This window comes from Myotis yumanensis, unplaced genomic scaffold (genome assembly GCF_028538775.1).
Source record: "Myotis yumanensis isolate MYYU_CA2020_CCGP unplaced genomic scaffold, mMyoYum1.0.hap1 SCAF_2, whole genome shotgun sequence".
NCBI lineage: Eukaryota > Metazoa > Chordata > Mammalia > Chiroptera > Vespertilionidae > Myotis > Myotis yumanensis.
In genome coordinates, this window is record NW_027223753.1 from 121,719,047 (window position 1) to 121,735,151 (window position 16,105).

Sequence of the window (16,105 nt, forward strand, 5' to 3'; positions counted from 1 at the left end):
CAGACAAAGGACAATGAACTAAGTGTGGTTTGACTTGAATGATGCCCTGCATTAAAAAAGGTAAGTAGTCATAAGTAAGTAATGCCCTTTCTCTGGCCTCGGTGATTGAATCACATTCCCTGGACTCAGGCATTAGTAGGAGTAGAGAGATGAGAGGAAAGAGAAGATCCTGTGCTGTTCAGTAATTGCAAGTGTTTAATATATAAACAAAGGCTTACCCAATGGTATCTCCCAAAGAGGGAAACTAGAGTAGGTTATGTTTAAGATGGATTAGAGAATTAAGAAAAAATATAGAAAACCAAAATGTAGTCTGAACATTTTATTTTATTTGTTATTTATTTATTTTTGGTTAATTCTCACCCGAGGATATTTTTCTGTTGAATTTTAGAGAGAGCGGAAGGGAGGAAGAGAGACACAGAGAGAGAAATATCGATGTGAGAGAGATACACTGATTGGTTGCCTCCCACATGAACCCTGACCAGGGCCAGGGATCATGCCTGAAACCAAGGTCAGTGCCCTTCTCCCAAATCGAAACCAGGACCCTTCAGTTTGCAGGCCAACACTCTATCTACTGAGACAAACAGGCTAGGAAAACTTTGAACCACTTTTTAAAAAGAGTACCATTTGCCGTAACCGGTTTGGCTCAGTGGATAGAGCGCTGGCCTGCGGACTGAAAGGTCCCAGGTTTGATTCCGGTCAAGAGCATGTACCTTGGTTGCAGTCACATGCCCAGTAGGAGGTGTGCAGGAGGCAGCTAATCGATGTTTCTAACTCTCTATCTCTCTCCCTTCCTCTCTGTAAAAAATCAATAAAATATATATTTAAAAAGAGTACCATTTGTGAGAAGGAATAACTTTGAATGAGAAAATTACAATAAAAATTTTCATTTAAAGTGCAAGATTTGATTTTAAAGAAGAGACACTATTAAATTAATTTATCTAATTCATAGATAAATTATGCATTTCAGATATTCTCACGACATCAGCTGTTGATATTGAATGAAGCAAACTTTTGATCTTAACTGCAACAGTGTCATTTTTTTGGCCCCATTCAAAGAGCATGCCTAAATGAATAGAGCCATGGGTGCCTTGAAAAGCGTTACCCCTCTGCCCACAATTGATGATTTACTAATTGCAGTATTTAATTATATCAGTCCCTAGGACTGTAAGATTTTAATTGTTTTGCTGTTACTTACTTTTAACAAAAGTTAAGCAATCCGAAAAATTTACTATATTTCCCTAAATATCTGAATTATTGTCTATAACCTATTTTTAAAAACAAGTGTTCTTAGGGATTCCTATTTCTGAAACATTGGGAATTATTTCTCTAAGGTAAATACTTATGTTAAATTATTGGCATAATGAAATGTGCTATTTTAACCACAAGGTGGCAGAAGAAGCTAGGTACTCCATGTGCCTTTTCCAAATCACTCAAGTTGTTTCAGACATTTAGTTTTATCAAATTCAGATGAAAGGTGCTGGGGAAAAATGTACTATGTGCCTTTGTTAAAGTAGATGCATGTGTAAGATAAGTGACTATAGAAGCAACAGCATAGGGAAGAAGTTAAACAATTACATATTCTTTTATATCCTCAATACAAACCCCATTCAAAAGGTTTTTTACAAAGTTGGTTTCTAGTAAATATTTGAGTGGATCAAATCAATATTCTCTTAGCAGATTAAAAAGAAAAAAAAACAGACAGAAAACACCTGGTCATATTTGGTGTTCTGCTCTCTGAACCCAGCGGCTTTTTCTCTGCACAGTTGTTCCTACGATCACACCCAGATGCCCGAGGAGCTGCCACTAACGAAAGAATAGCTCATTGAATGTGCTATGAACATCTGTGCTGGTAGAGAGGTGATTATCTTCCTCCTTCCTCCTACCCAACCTGATAATGTTTCTGAAAACATAAAGCATACACTTACCTTTGGACACTAATTCAAAGGAAGTAACATTGCCATATTAAGATAATAAAAAAGACTATAGATATCATAACCACTAATATGGCCATATATATGAAATAAACAATAACAACAAAAATATTCAAGATGTCATCTACTAGCAATATAATTCAGTTCATGCAAGGCAATGTTTCTCTGAAGAAATCATAATTGAATAATTGTATTGGTATAAGTACCGATTTCTGTATTTTAATAACTTTCTGGTAATTGTATGGCTACAATGCAATTAAAACTTCCTCAAATGCCATTCAAGACTCTTTCATTATCCACTGTTCTTCTGCAATGTTTCTGTACATTTATCCAAACAGACCATGGCCTTTTATGCCACTGCCTTTGCCAAGACTCTTCCTTTCTAGAATGTTCTTTCTCTGTTCCTGCAACTGGCAAGCTACCACTTCTCCTTCAAGAAATGATTCAGAGGTCATCTCTCTAAAATCTCTCCTGAATTCTGCCTTAAAAACATAAATTATCGTTTCCTTCTCTGAATCTTAGAATCATTGTTCCTGTTTTCATCACTTTGATCATTTAATTCTACCTGATTTGGTACATTTATGGCTACCCAAGGAGAGGAAACTCATTTCATGATTTTTCTATTGTAAGGCCTGTTAGGGTGCTTTAAACAGAAGCCCTGAATGGAGAATGAAGTAATCAACACACCCATAAACTCATGCAGGATGTAGGTTAATTATCATTTATATTTGAAGATGACATTTATATTCAAAGATGACTATGATTTTAGAGTTTACCTATAGTTAATGTATTTTAATGTTAAATTCAGAAAAATCTTTAAAATGTATTAAAATTATAAAGCACAAACTATGGGACCATTATTCTTCAACTCCTGACATTCTCTGGAAAGTCATAAATATAAAATGATTGATTCAGCATATGAAAATTGAAATTTAAATAGAATATCCTTTGAAGACTCTTGCTCCTAAGTAAAAACTTTAATATTTCCTTAATATTTCCAATAAACAAACATATATTAAACATATAAAATGTTAACAGTGATTTGATTGGTGTATCTTACAGTACAAAACATTTTATATTTATCTCATGGACAGTAGACCTGATCTAGTTGTTCTAAAACCAAATTATCTGATGGTTATTTATGCACTTAAAACAACAGCTTAGCTCGACCATTATGAGGGATTTCATAAAAGGTAATTAAGGGCAAATACATATTATACTTATATAATATAGCATTATAAGTAGTTATCAGATTATACATACACACATAAATGGGTACACCTGATAGGATTATCAGTCCTGTAGTCAAAACAGAAAGCCACAATAGCATCTATTCTAAGATAACTGAAAAGAAAGACCTTGCATTTTTCATGTAAAATGCACCCAGAAGAGACTACCAAAATAATGGTAGAACTCTGACATTATGCAAATAGAAAATAATTTAATATTCCTTCAGAACCATGGAGCAGACTGTACTGCCAAAGAAACTTGAGTCTCATAAGCTTATTGCTGTGTTTGGGGATATGTGGTCTGATATTTAATTTTTTGCTGGGGGCAGGGGCATTTAATATTTTGGCAAAGTAATCTATATCAACAATAACATCAATCATTTTCTAGAAAGGAATTTTTTATGTCAAGAAAGGAAAGATACCAAAAGGCACCTAAGAATACATGAGTTTGGGATTAGTATAAGAAGCGTAGCCAGAGAAGTTTCAAATACTTCCATTTACTCTCCTTCATTTAACATGTGTGTGCATCTCTGTGTGTGTACATGTGTGTGTGTGAATCAATCATTATTTAGACTTTTATTCCTATAATAAATGAAAATGTAATAATTGAATGTGAACTACAAACTTCTTAAAAAAACTTTAGAACTCCATTTAGAAAGTATACTTTTTGCATAAAATTTAACACTACATATTTAAACATCTAAAGAATAGTAAATTAGCTCTTCTTTAATATTTAATTGTCAACTGAGTATATATTGAAAGAAGTAGAGTTGATGGTTTCTACTTGAATCGCATGAACTATTATAAATGTGGAAAATCTGAATAGTTCTGTGTTGAAAGTGAATTATTTTCTATGTTACACTTGGAAAACATGACTGTTCAGGTAACAATTCCAAGGGTTTTTTGAAATGTTTAAACTCCATTTCGAAAGCATACTTCAATGATATCAGAGGAATGATGGTGTGAGAGATCCCTTTAGCCTCTCAGCTTGAAGTTCCAATAATTTAACAGCTATAATTCAACAAAGAATTCTCCAGTCAATACACAAATATATCTGAGAGATCTGCTCACTGAAACGTTTAAAGGTGGGCAAGTGGGAGTAAAGTCAGAAGGCGAGAGGGAGGAGAATTCAAAGGAGCCAAGGATGCTCAGTCTGGAGAGGGGAGGATTAGGTTCTGACTGGCACTCCCTTCAGCCAGGAGGAACAAAGAGATTAAGTAAGCATTCCTGCAGGAGTGGGCAGTAGGAGCTGCAGCTGAGCCCAGTGACCTTGGCAGGGTCGAAGCACAGGGGTGTGGCCAATGTTGTCAGGCAATTGGCATTCCAAGCTAAGGCACCTGGCTGCCTTCCTAATTTCCAAGAGCTCCTCTCCCCTCACCCTTCATGTCCAGTTGGAAAGCACATTATCTGCAAACCCAAAAAATGGTACTACTGTGGGTAACAAAACTAGCCTCAACAAATTAAAGAAGAATGAAATTATAACAAGCACATTTTCTGACTACAATGCATTGAAATTAGAAATCCACTGCAGAAACAAATAAAGAAACCCACAAACATATGGATATTAAACAACATGCTACTAAAAAATGACTGAGTCAAAGAAGAAATAAGAGGTGAGATCAAAAGATATCCTATATAATAAAAGCCTAATATGCTAAGTGTCCAACCATTTGTTCAACCAGTTGCTATGATCTGCACTAACCACCAGGGGTCAGATGCTCTGACCAGTAGGTTAGCTTGCTGCTGGGGTCTGGCCAATCAGTACTGGGTGAGATGGGCCGGACATGCCCTGGAGCCTTCCTGCGGTCCCTCCCTGGCCCTGATCATGCACCAGCGGGGTCCCTCAGCCTGGCCTGTGCCCTCTCACAATCCTGGACCCCTTGGTCCGATCCCCACAGGCCAGGCTGAGGGACCCAACTGGAGCACGAATGAACAGGGCCTCTAGTCTATATATATAAAAGCCTAAGCGGCAATTAAGACCAGATGACCAGCTGGTAGCTATGATATGCATTGACCACCAGGGGGAAGACGCTCAACATAGTAGCTGTCCCCTGGTGGTCAGTGTACTTCCACAGCCAACCTCCCCTGGCCAGCCAACCTCCCGTGGTCCCTCCCCCCAGCCAGCCAAACCCAATCAGGACTGGGTGAGATGGCCCCAATCAGCCTCGATCACCAGCCAGGCTGAGGGACCCCCCCCACCTGTGCACGAATTTGTGCACCAGACGTCTAGTATAAAAATAAATAAGAATGACAATAGGACATATCAAAACTTTTGGGATGAAGTGAAAGCAATAATAAGAGGGCAATTTATATCATTAAAGACTATCTCAAGAAACAAAACAGGACAAAACAAAAAATCACAAGTAAACAACCTGACAGTTACAGCTTACAGAATTAGATAAAGATCAAAAACAGTGCACAGCATTAGAAGAAAGGAATTAAATAAATAAATAAATAAATAAATAAATAAACTAGAATAGAGAACAGAAAGAATACACACACACACTAAATTCAACAAAGAGCTGGTGCTTTGAAAAGATTAATAAAATTTACAACCCCTGGCTAGATTCAGTAAGGAAAAAAAAAAGAAAACAAAGAAAAAGAAAATACTCAGATAAACAAAATCAGAAATCAAAGATAAGTTTACCACAAACATCACAAAAATACATAGGATCATACTAGAACACTATAAAAGACTTTTCACCACAAAATGCAATAACCTAGATGAAATGGATACATTCCTAGGAATATATAATCTTTCTAGACTAAATCATTGAGAACTGGAAAATCTCTAAGTAGACTAATAAATATTCAGGAATTTGAAACAACAATCAAAAACCTCCCAAAAAATAAAAGTCCTGGACCAGATGGCTTCACTAGTGAATTCTAGCAAACTTTCAAAGAAGATTTGATACATATCTTTCTCAAACTCTTCCAAAAAATTGAAGAAGAAGCATTCTTCTTAACACATTTTATGAGGTCAACATAATCTTCATACCAAAAACCTGGCAAGGATAACACAAAATAGAAAAGTACAGACCAATATGTCTGATGAATACAAGTGCAAAAATCCTAAACAAAATTCTAACAAGTCAAATACAACAATACATTAAAAAATGATGAAGTATTGCACATTCCATTGTTCAACATGCAAATTCATCAGTGTTGTACATCACACAATAATACAAGAAAGCACAAAAACCATGTGATCCTGGCCTGCCTCTCCGGGCTGCGGCTCCCCTCGGGGGCTGGTTCCTGCTGCCTTAGTCCCGGCGCCAAGGGGACACCGGCGTGACTGGACGTGACTGGCTGACCAGCCGCCTGGTGCTTCCGTGTCCAGCCAGGTCCGCCTGGCCGCCTGGCCGCCTGGCCCGGGACCTAGGACTGAGGTAGCCCTCCTCGCCCCTCACCCTTTGCTCCCTGCTCTTTGCTCCCTGGGGCTCCTGGCAGGGGAGCTCACTCCAACCCTTCCCCGGTGACACTGTAGCCTCTGCCTGCGCCCAGGAACAGGGCTGAAAACAGACCGAGTTATTTTTCAGAGTTAAAAGACAATCAAGACAAGATGAGGACTCCTGGCTCTGGAAGGAAAAGGACACCCGTGAGAGACCGATTTTCTGCAGAGATGAGGCTCTGAGTAACATCGCCAGAGAGGCAGAGGCAAGGCTGGCAGCGAAACGGGCTGCCCCGGCAGAAGCAAGAGATATATGCAGAGAGAAATGGAACCAGAGCAAAAAAGGTTGGACGAGAAATCTGACAAACAGTGTGCTGAACATTACACAAGACCTTCATCTCGAAATCCTGCCTCAGCAACAACCCCTCTAAGTGGAAACTCATCCAGAGGAGGAAGGGGGACACCAGCAGCTAATAGGTCCAGACACCTCATTACGCGAATTGCGGGAGTCTTTGTCTGAAGTGGAAGAAAAATACAAGAAAGCCAGGGTTTCTAATGCACAGTTAGACAATGAGAAGAACAATTTATCTACCAGGTAGATACCCTCAAGGATGTTATTGAAGAACAAGAAGAATAGATGGCAGAATTTTATACAGAAAATGAAGAAAAATCAAAGGAGTTAGAAAGGCAGAACCATATGTGTAGTGTGCTGCAGCATGCAATGGATGAACTTACAGAAGGCCTCCGACAGAGATGAGCTTATTGAGAAGCATGGCTTAGTTATACTCCCCCACGGCACTCCCAATGGTCATGTCAACCATGAACCAGTGGTTGGAGCCATCACTGTGGTGTCTCAGGAAGCTGCTCAGGCCTTGGAGTCCGCAGGAGAGGGTCCTCTAGATGTAAGGCTACGGAAGCTTGCTGGAGAGAAGGAAGAGCTACTATCACAGGTTAGAAAACAGAAGCTGCAGTTAGAGGAGCAGCAGAAGTGCTCCAGGGGCGAAAGCACAGCGACTGGTGACCCGGCCCAGCTGCAGACGGCTCCGGCTTGCAGTTCATCGAAATGCAGAGAGATGCTAATAGACAAATTAGTAAATGCAAGTTTAAGCTTTCAAAAGCAGAACAGGATATCCCCGCCTTGGAGCAAAGTATTAGCTGTCTTGAGGGACAGGTGCTGAGATATAAAACTGCTGCTGAGAATGCTGAGAAAGTGGAAGATGAACTGAAAGCAGAAAAAAGGAAGCTACAAGGAGAGTTAGGAACAGCACTGGACAAGAGGAGGAAGTGGGGATGACCAACAGCCGCCTGGCCAAGCAGCTGGGAAGATGAAGGCCAACAGGACAGCACTTCTGGCCCAGCAATAGGGAGGCCACCATCTACCTGGGAGTTCTGGGCCCCACCAGAGGGACTGACTTCTGCCCATTGACAAACCCCTCTCAGTGCTGTTTGAGTTTTGTCATTAATACAGCCAACTTTGTATTTTATAATTTATGTGAGAATGAAATAGGTTTGAATCTTCATGAATGAACACTTTGGATTTTGTTTGTAGTTTAATTCTAGACTAAGAACTGGCCTATGCTATTTTTATTTTGTTTTTTTTATTTATGTAATTTTAGCATCAAGTTTACTCACCATTTGCCCCAGCTGCCTCAATGACTGGGCACTTGGAGGCCTCCGCCCGGGTGTTGGAGGACAGCGATTATGAGTGCTCACTGAGCTACTTGCCGGAGACCTCAGAGAAAACACAAGTGCCTTCTCCACAGTGCAGTTCAGACTTCAGTGGTCTCCAGTGGTCAAAGACATGTACCCTCATGTCAGAGAGCATTTCTATTTTAGTGAAAAAACAAGTTCACAGGTGGGGATATATGTTTCACTAAAATTTATATGTTCGGAGGAAAAAACCTTTTTTGTAAAATATATAATTTATATAAGAAAATGTTGGAAAAAGATATGGGGAGTGTATATAAAACTTGCTTTATTGCATGGGGCAGGGAAATCCAAGGCCTAATACTCTTAAAGAGGAGGGTCCTTAGTCTTCAACATCAACTGTGCTGTATCTTTTAAGGTATTTCATCTGCTGCTTCTTGGTGAAATGAAACCTCAGACAAACCCAATTTGGGGAGTGGGGGGACAGGCAGGTGGGACATCTGCCTGGATAGTCTATTAAACACCCCCTTTGGCTGACTAAAAAACAACAACAACAACAACACAACACAAAACCCATGTGAGCTTATCATTAGATGTAGAAAATCATTTGGTAAGATACCACATCCATTTATGATTAAAATAAGATGGTATAGGAGGAAAGCACCTCAACATAATAGAGGCCATATATGACAAAATCTAAGCTAGTATTGTACTCAATGGCAAAAACTGAAAGCATTTCCTCCAAAATCAGGAAGAGGACAAGGATATCAACTCTCACCACTATTGTTGAACATAATTCTGGAAGTCCTAATTGAAGCAACTCCCATCAAAATTCCAATGACAATTTTAAAAGAAACAGGGCAAAAAGACCAGGAATTGCCAAAGTTAGAGTTATCACACTGCATGACTACAGAGCAATGATAATCAAAGCAGCATGGTTTTAGCAGAAAGCAGACATACAGATCAGCAGATCAGAATTGAGAGCCCAGAAATAAAACCACTTATATCTGTATAAGTAATTTTTGACAAAGAAACCAAAAAACACACAATGAAGAAAAGAAAGCCTCTTCAATAAATGGTGCTGAGAAAGTTGGCAATCCAGATGCAAAAGAATGAAAGTAGACTACAATTTGTCCCCATGTACAAAAATTAATTCAAAATGGATCAGGCCTAAATAAAAGATCTGAAACAGTAAATTACATAGAAGAAAACACAGGTACTAAACTTATGGACCTTGGCATCAGAGAAGATTTTATGAGTTCTATCCAAAAGGCAAGGAAAGTAAAGGCAAAAATAAGTGAATGGGACTATATGAAACTAAAAAGCTTCCACACAGCAAAAGAAACCACCAAAACAAAAGGAAAACAGCAGAATATGAGAAGATATTTGCAAACAGCTTCAACAAGGGTTACTATCCAAAATACATAAAGAACTCATAAAACTCAACACCAAACAAATGAACAATCCAATTACTAAATGGTCAGGAGCTGCAAACAGACAGTTCTCCCAAGAAGGCATACAAAGACCAGCAGATAAATGGACATTATTTTCATTACTTTTATACTGTAACAATTCTGGTTTGTAATGATTAGTATTGAATAGAAAAAAAACACAATTGTGAACTAATAATACTTCTGTGGTCATTCTAACATCTCAACTATTAATTCTGCTTTCTGATTGTTAGACTTGCAGCTAACCACATCAAGCAAGACTAAAGCAATAATAAACTCAGAAATATAATGCCATTGAATATTTAAAAAAAAAAGAAAGAGAAGATGCTCAACTTCGCTAGCAATTAGGGAAATGCAAACCAAATGAGATACCACTTTACACCTGTTAGAATGGCCATTAGCAACAAGACAAGTAATAAGTGTTGGAGATATTCTTTAGAAAAAGGAATACAGTACTGATACATTGCATGTGGGAATGTAAATTACTACAGCTACAATGAAAATCTGTATGAAGGTTCCTCAAAAAATTAAGAACAGACTTACCATATGACCCAGCAATCTGATTGTATTTTAGATTCAGTTGTTGATAGATATGTATTTCCTGCCATTTTATTGTTCATTTCTCCTTCTTCTCCTCCTCCTCCTCCTCCTCCTTCTTCTTCTTCCTCCTCCTCCTCCTCCTCCTCCTCCTCTTCCTCCTCCTTTCTTCTTCTTCTTCTTCTTCTTCTTCTTCTTCTTCTTCTTCTTCTTCTTCTTCTTCTTCTTCTAGAATACCCTTCAACATTTCATGTACTGGTTTGATGGGGATGAACTCTTTTAACTCCCCGCCCCCCCTTTTTTGTCTATGAAGTTCTTTATCTGACTTTCAATTCTAAATGATAGCTTTGCTGAGTAGGATAATCTTGGTTGTAGGTCCTTACTATTCATCACTTTGAATATTTCTTGCCACTCCCTTCTGGCCTGCATAGTTTCTGTAGAGAAATCAGCTGACAGTCATATGGGCATTTCCTTATAGGTAACTAACTGCTTTTTCTCTTGCCATTTCTATTTGTCTTTAGCTCTTGACATTTTAATTATTATGTACTTTGTGTTCCACTTGTTTGGGGCTCTCTGTGCTTCCTGGACTTGTAAGTCTATTTCTTTCACCAGGTAGGGGTAGTTTTCTGTCATTATTTCTTCAAATGGGTTTTCAATATTTTGCTCTCTCTCTTCTCCTTCTGGCATCCCCATAATGTAAATGTTGGTATGCTTGAAGTTGTCCCAGAGGCTTCTTACACTATCTTCATATTTTTGGATTCATTTTTCTTTTTGTTCTTCTGATTGGGTGTTTTTGTTTCCTCGTATTCCAAATCGTTGATTTGATTCTTGGAATCATCTACACTACTATTGAATTCTTCTTTATTTCAGTTAGTAAATTATTCTATATTCCAGTTAGTGTATGCTTAATTTCTGACTGGTCCTTTTTCATGTCTTTGCCATGCTCACTAAGATCCTTGAAAGTCTCACTAAGTCCCTTGACACTCTCATTAAGACCCTTGAAGCTCTCATTAATATCCTTGAGTAATCTTATAACCATTGTTTTAAACTCTGTATCTAGTAGTTTGCTTGCTTCTATTTCTTTCATTTGTAACATGTTCCTTTGTCTCTACATTTTGGCTGCTTCCTTGTGTTTGTCTCTATGTATTACATAGAGCTTTTATGTCTCCTGGAATTGGTAGAGTGGCCTTGTGTATTAGGTGTACTGTAGAGTCCAGTGGCTCAGTCTCCCCAATCACCTGAGCTGGGAACTCTAGGTGCACTCCTGTGTGAGCTATGTGCACAGTCTTATTGTAGTTAAGCCTTGATTGCTGTTGGCATCTCTGGGAGGAACTGACCTCCAGGCCAATTGGCTGTGAGAACCAACTGTGTCTTCAATGGAAGAGGTGATGTGCAGAAGACACCCCTATGGAGCAGGATTTGCTTCAGTTGGGGCTTTGGAGCTCACTGAGTCTTCCCCTTGAGTGTGTCACTCATGGATGTGTAGAGCTGTAATCTGGTATGATCTGAACCTGTCCACTGGATGCACTTGCTCTGGGAATTCCCAGGAGGTGCAAAGTCAGCCACTGCCAGGGTCCATCCAGCATGAGATACAGAGAGATCTGCAGATGGATGCTACTTGCTTTGGGCTTAGAAGTGCCCAGGAAAGGCCCAGCCAAGAAGCAAGGCAAGCTGGTGCTAAGGCCAGGTCTAGGGCCTCTAATTGATAAGTTTGGGGCATGCTGAGCCAGATGTTGCTTGTTTGAGTGATTTTAGAAATGTCTGAAGCCTGAGCTGGGCAGGCCATTTATATCGAAAAGCTGCTGCAAATTGGATGAGGCAGGGTCTCAGGAAATAACCAAGGAGGAATAAACAGTGTAGGTAATGCTGATGGAAACTCAGATATGGCTGCCAGTAAGTTCTGCAACAGAGAAGGTCCCAGCACAGAAATAGCGACCCTTGGAGGCACCCCCACTCTGGGAGAAAACTGCTCCTGAGTTCCTGCCCCAATGCCAGACAATCCAGTTTCTCCTCATATGTTCTTGGGATCCCCAAATCTACTGCCTGCACTGGAGCTAAGAATAAGCAAGACTGTGTAAATTTGTGTGCTGGACCTTTAAGAGGAACTGCTTGAGGCTCCAGAGCCTCCAGGTCACTCAGCCACAATCCCCTTTGGTTTTTACAACACTGAGTTGAGTTATGGGCACTTCTCTTCCCAGGTCTGGAACCCTGGGCTGTGGGTCTGGTGTGGGTCTGGGACCACTTGATCCTCACAGGAGGCCTCTGCAGCTGAGCTATCCCTTCCAATTAAAAAAAAAAAGCATGTGGGTTTCAGATCAGCCTGTTATTTGTCTCCGCCCCCCTATCAGTTTTGATGTGTTTTCTTCTTTACTTCTCTAGTTGTAGGACTTCCATTCAGCCAGATTTCAGGCAGTTCTGAATGATAGTTGTTCTGTATTTCAGTTGTACTCTTGATGGACTTGTGGGAGGCAGCAAGTACCTGCATTTACCTACACCACCATCTTGGTTCTCCAACAAATTACTTTTACTTAAAAATATTTTTGGGTGTGTATTTAGTTTCCATATATATATATATATATATATATATATATATATATATCGCTTCAAGGCTTTTATGCTATAATTTTCTCTCTTAAACTAATCATAAAATTACCCCCTTTTTTGCATTATTCCTAAAGAGCTCTCCTAAAAAATTTAGAAAAGTACATTTATTAAAACTCAAATGCCAGAACATTAACCCAGAAAGCTATTTGTATCTCCTAATTGGAAGAACTTTATGTAAGTGCAAAATGTTTTAAAGTATTTGAGTCATTTTCTTAAATTTAAAAGACTTATGAAATATTTAAAATTAACGTTTTTATTAGCATATATGTTGCAGAAATAACTGAACAGAAAAGGCAGTAAATATCCTTTAAGAATTCCTATGCTCTAGGGCAACAGGGCACAGAGAAGAGTCCTACATGGGTTCAAATCATTGGCTATCACTAGCTTTGTGACCTTTTGGAGTGCTATGTGTGCTAACATTGCAGTGAGATTTGTATGAAAATAATTCAATAGAAAATGTATTGATCCATGTTCCTGATAGTATAACACATCATTGTATTTGCTTCAGCTACATTTTTCACTGTTTGGAATACCATAGGTAGATAACAAAACAAATATGCATACACAGATGTGATTTTATAAAAAAAATATTACACATTAAAACTGCTTTGGTTATTACAACAAAGCAGCTATATCCTTCAGTGTCAGCATGGAAAATCTTTCATGTTTTTAATGGGAAATCGAGACTCAAAGATTAGTATTTATTTGTCCCCATACAATATTTGAGCCATTGTAACATTTATGGTCTGCTGAAATAAACGAGGCTCCTGCTCCTAGATAGCTTCTTAGACTATATGACAAGGCTTAAAGTAATGCTCATTTATAACCATGTAATTTAAAAGATTGTTAGAGGAAAAAAAAGCCTCATACTTTTTCCTGATAGAACTCAATGTCTTTTGGAAATCTTGTCAGTGATACAGTTGAATGACCCAACCACAGAAATGTGGAGACATATTTTAATATCATAAAGAAGAAGCTACTCAATTATTTTACTGGAATATTTCATTTTAAAAACCAATGTATGATAAGCCTCCTTACACATTAGATATCTATAGACACATAATGCCTCCATTATGCATAATTGAATGCATAAAATTATTTTTGCAACATATACTCAAATCCAATGACAGTAATGTCAATTTCATAACACTTTTTGTTGGTTTTTATTTTTTTTTAAACATCTTTTTATTGATTACAGAGAAGAAGGGAGAGGGAGAGATAGAAACAACAATAATTAGAAAGAATCGCTAATTGGCTGCCTCCTGCATGCCCCACACTGGGGATTGAGCCCACAACCTGGGCATGTGCCCTGACCAGGAACTGAACCTTGACCTCCTGGTTCATAAGTCGATGCTCAATTACTGAGCCTCACTGGCCAGGCACTTTTGTTGGTTTTTAGACGTTGCCTTATAGGACTTTTATTTACTGCTTAATTAAAATTATATGGTCTCTATATTTCATATACAGCAAAAAGTATTCTTTTTAAATTTAACAATGTCTTACCTAAAGATGGCTTGAGAATAGCTAGTTCTAATTAGGGATGTTATGAATAAAGAGAGTTAAAATATTTGGGTAGGATTTACTAAAAATTGAGTATTAGATGAACCAGGTTCAGTAAACCTTCAAAATTTCTATTACAGCATTCAAGTCAAAATAGTAAAAATGTATTACTTGATTTAATGTAACAAGTAAATGTGTTAAAATATTCCAATAACAAACTTTAATAAGGATATCTATGATTCCCCTGTTTCTTTGCATTCATAGAGAAAATGTAATTGTCCACTATTTTAAGGTAAAATAATTAAGGGCATGAGATGGATACTTGAAGAATCCTCCCTTCCTTTCCAACCTAACAGAAGAGATTGCTTTGTTGATATAAAGGTAAAACTCTCACAGTGAGGTTTGCTTTAACATAATAGCATAAAATAATATAATAATATGTAGTAAAATTCTATAACATATTTTCTGACTCATAATTGTGAACTTTTTCTAAAACAAAACTATTTTAATATTGCATTTTATTACTGCCAAAGCACTCACATCACTAATAGTGTTTCTTATTTAATACTCTCTCCCAGGCCCCATTGCAACAATAGGTATGGCATGGTGCCAACCTACAATGACCCTTAAGTATCTATCATCAGAAAATGGCTCTCTTCCGAGTTCCAAAGAGATATACTATTTTTCCATTTGCTTGTTTCACATTTTCTAATTGGATTTGATGTTATGAACTATATTATACCCCAAACCAAACTTATGATCTCCTGTGAAACAGAATAGCATCACCATCTATCCAGAGCACAGGCAGGAATCTTTAAGTCATCCTAACACTTTCTGCTTTGTCACACCCATTTCTAATCATACCCAAGTTGCAAATCTATCCACTCTTTTTTTTTGTTAATCCACACTCAAGGATATTTTTCCCATTATTTCTTTTAGAGAGTGGAAGGAAGGGTGGCGGGGGGCGGGGGGGGGGGGAGGGGTGGAAAGAGAGAGAGAGAGAGAGAGAGAGAGAGAGAACATCAAAGTGAGAAAGACACATCGATGGGTTGCCTCCTGCACATGCCCCAACCAGGCTGAGACCAGGCCTGCAACCCAGGTACGTACCCCTGACTGGGAATCAAACCCAGACAGGCCAATACTCTAACCACGGAGCCAAACCAGCCAGGGCTCCATCCACTCTGAATAAACCCTGTCATGACTACCTTAGCCAAAACTGGGCCATGACTATTGTTTCCCAGATGACTTGGCCTCTACTAAACTTTTTGAATTACACATGTTTAACTCACCCACATTCATGTCTATTTTCTTAGGATAAAGACAGAATTCCTTTGCATGACCTACCAGATCTTTCACAATATAGCCTCAATTACTCACTCCTTTGCAGGACATAGCCCCTTATTCTGTACTCAGCCACATTAGCAACTTTCACTTGTTCAAATTCATCATTCTTCCCCCAGCTAAATGTTACCTGTGTATGTTGCTTCCTTTGCTGGGAAACTCTTCCCTCAGAACTCACCAAATGCTTCCTTGACCTTTACAACTTAAGTGGTGCCTTCTCTTTTCACTCGCATGTCAGTACACTGCATGTCAGTGTACTTGCACGTCAGTGCTCTGCAATGGACTGAAAGGACTGTGATCTTCCAAAATCAATACGTTAAAATCCATTTCTGCAATGTGATGATATTAGGAGAAGCCGATTGAGCTTTGGACGGTGATTGGATCTTGAGGTTGGAACCCGTATGAATGGAATTTGCTTCCTTATAAAAGAGATCCCGGAGAGCTGCCTTGCTCTCTTTTCCCCATGTGAGATAT

The 16,105-nt window shown here is 38.6% G+C and overlaps 1 pseudogene; it reads left to right on the plus strand.

The window, feature by feature from the left end:
• Nucleotides 1–6,722: 6,722 nt before the first annotated feature.
• LOC139002071 (leucine-rich repeat flightless-interacting protein 2 pseudogene) lies at nucleotides 6,723–7,915 on the plus strand (annotated as a pseudogene).
• Nucleotides 7,916–16,105: the final 8,190 nt, after the last annotated feature.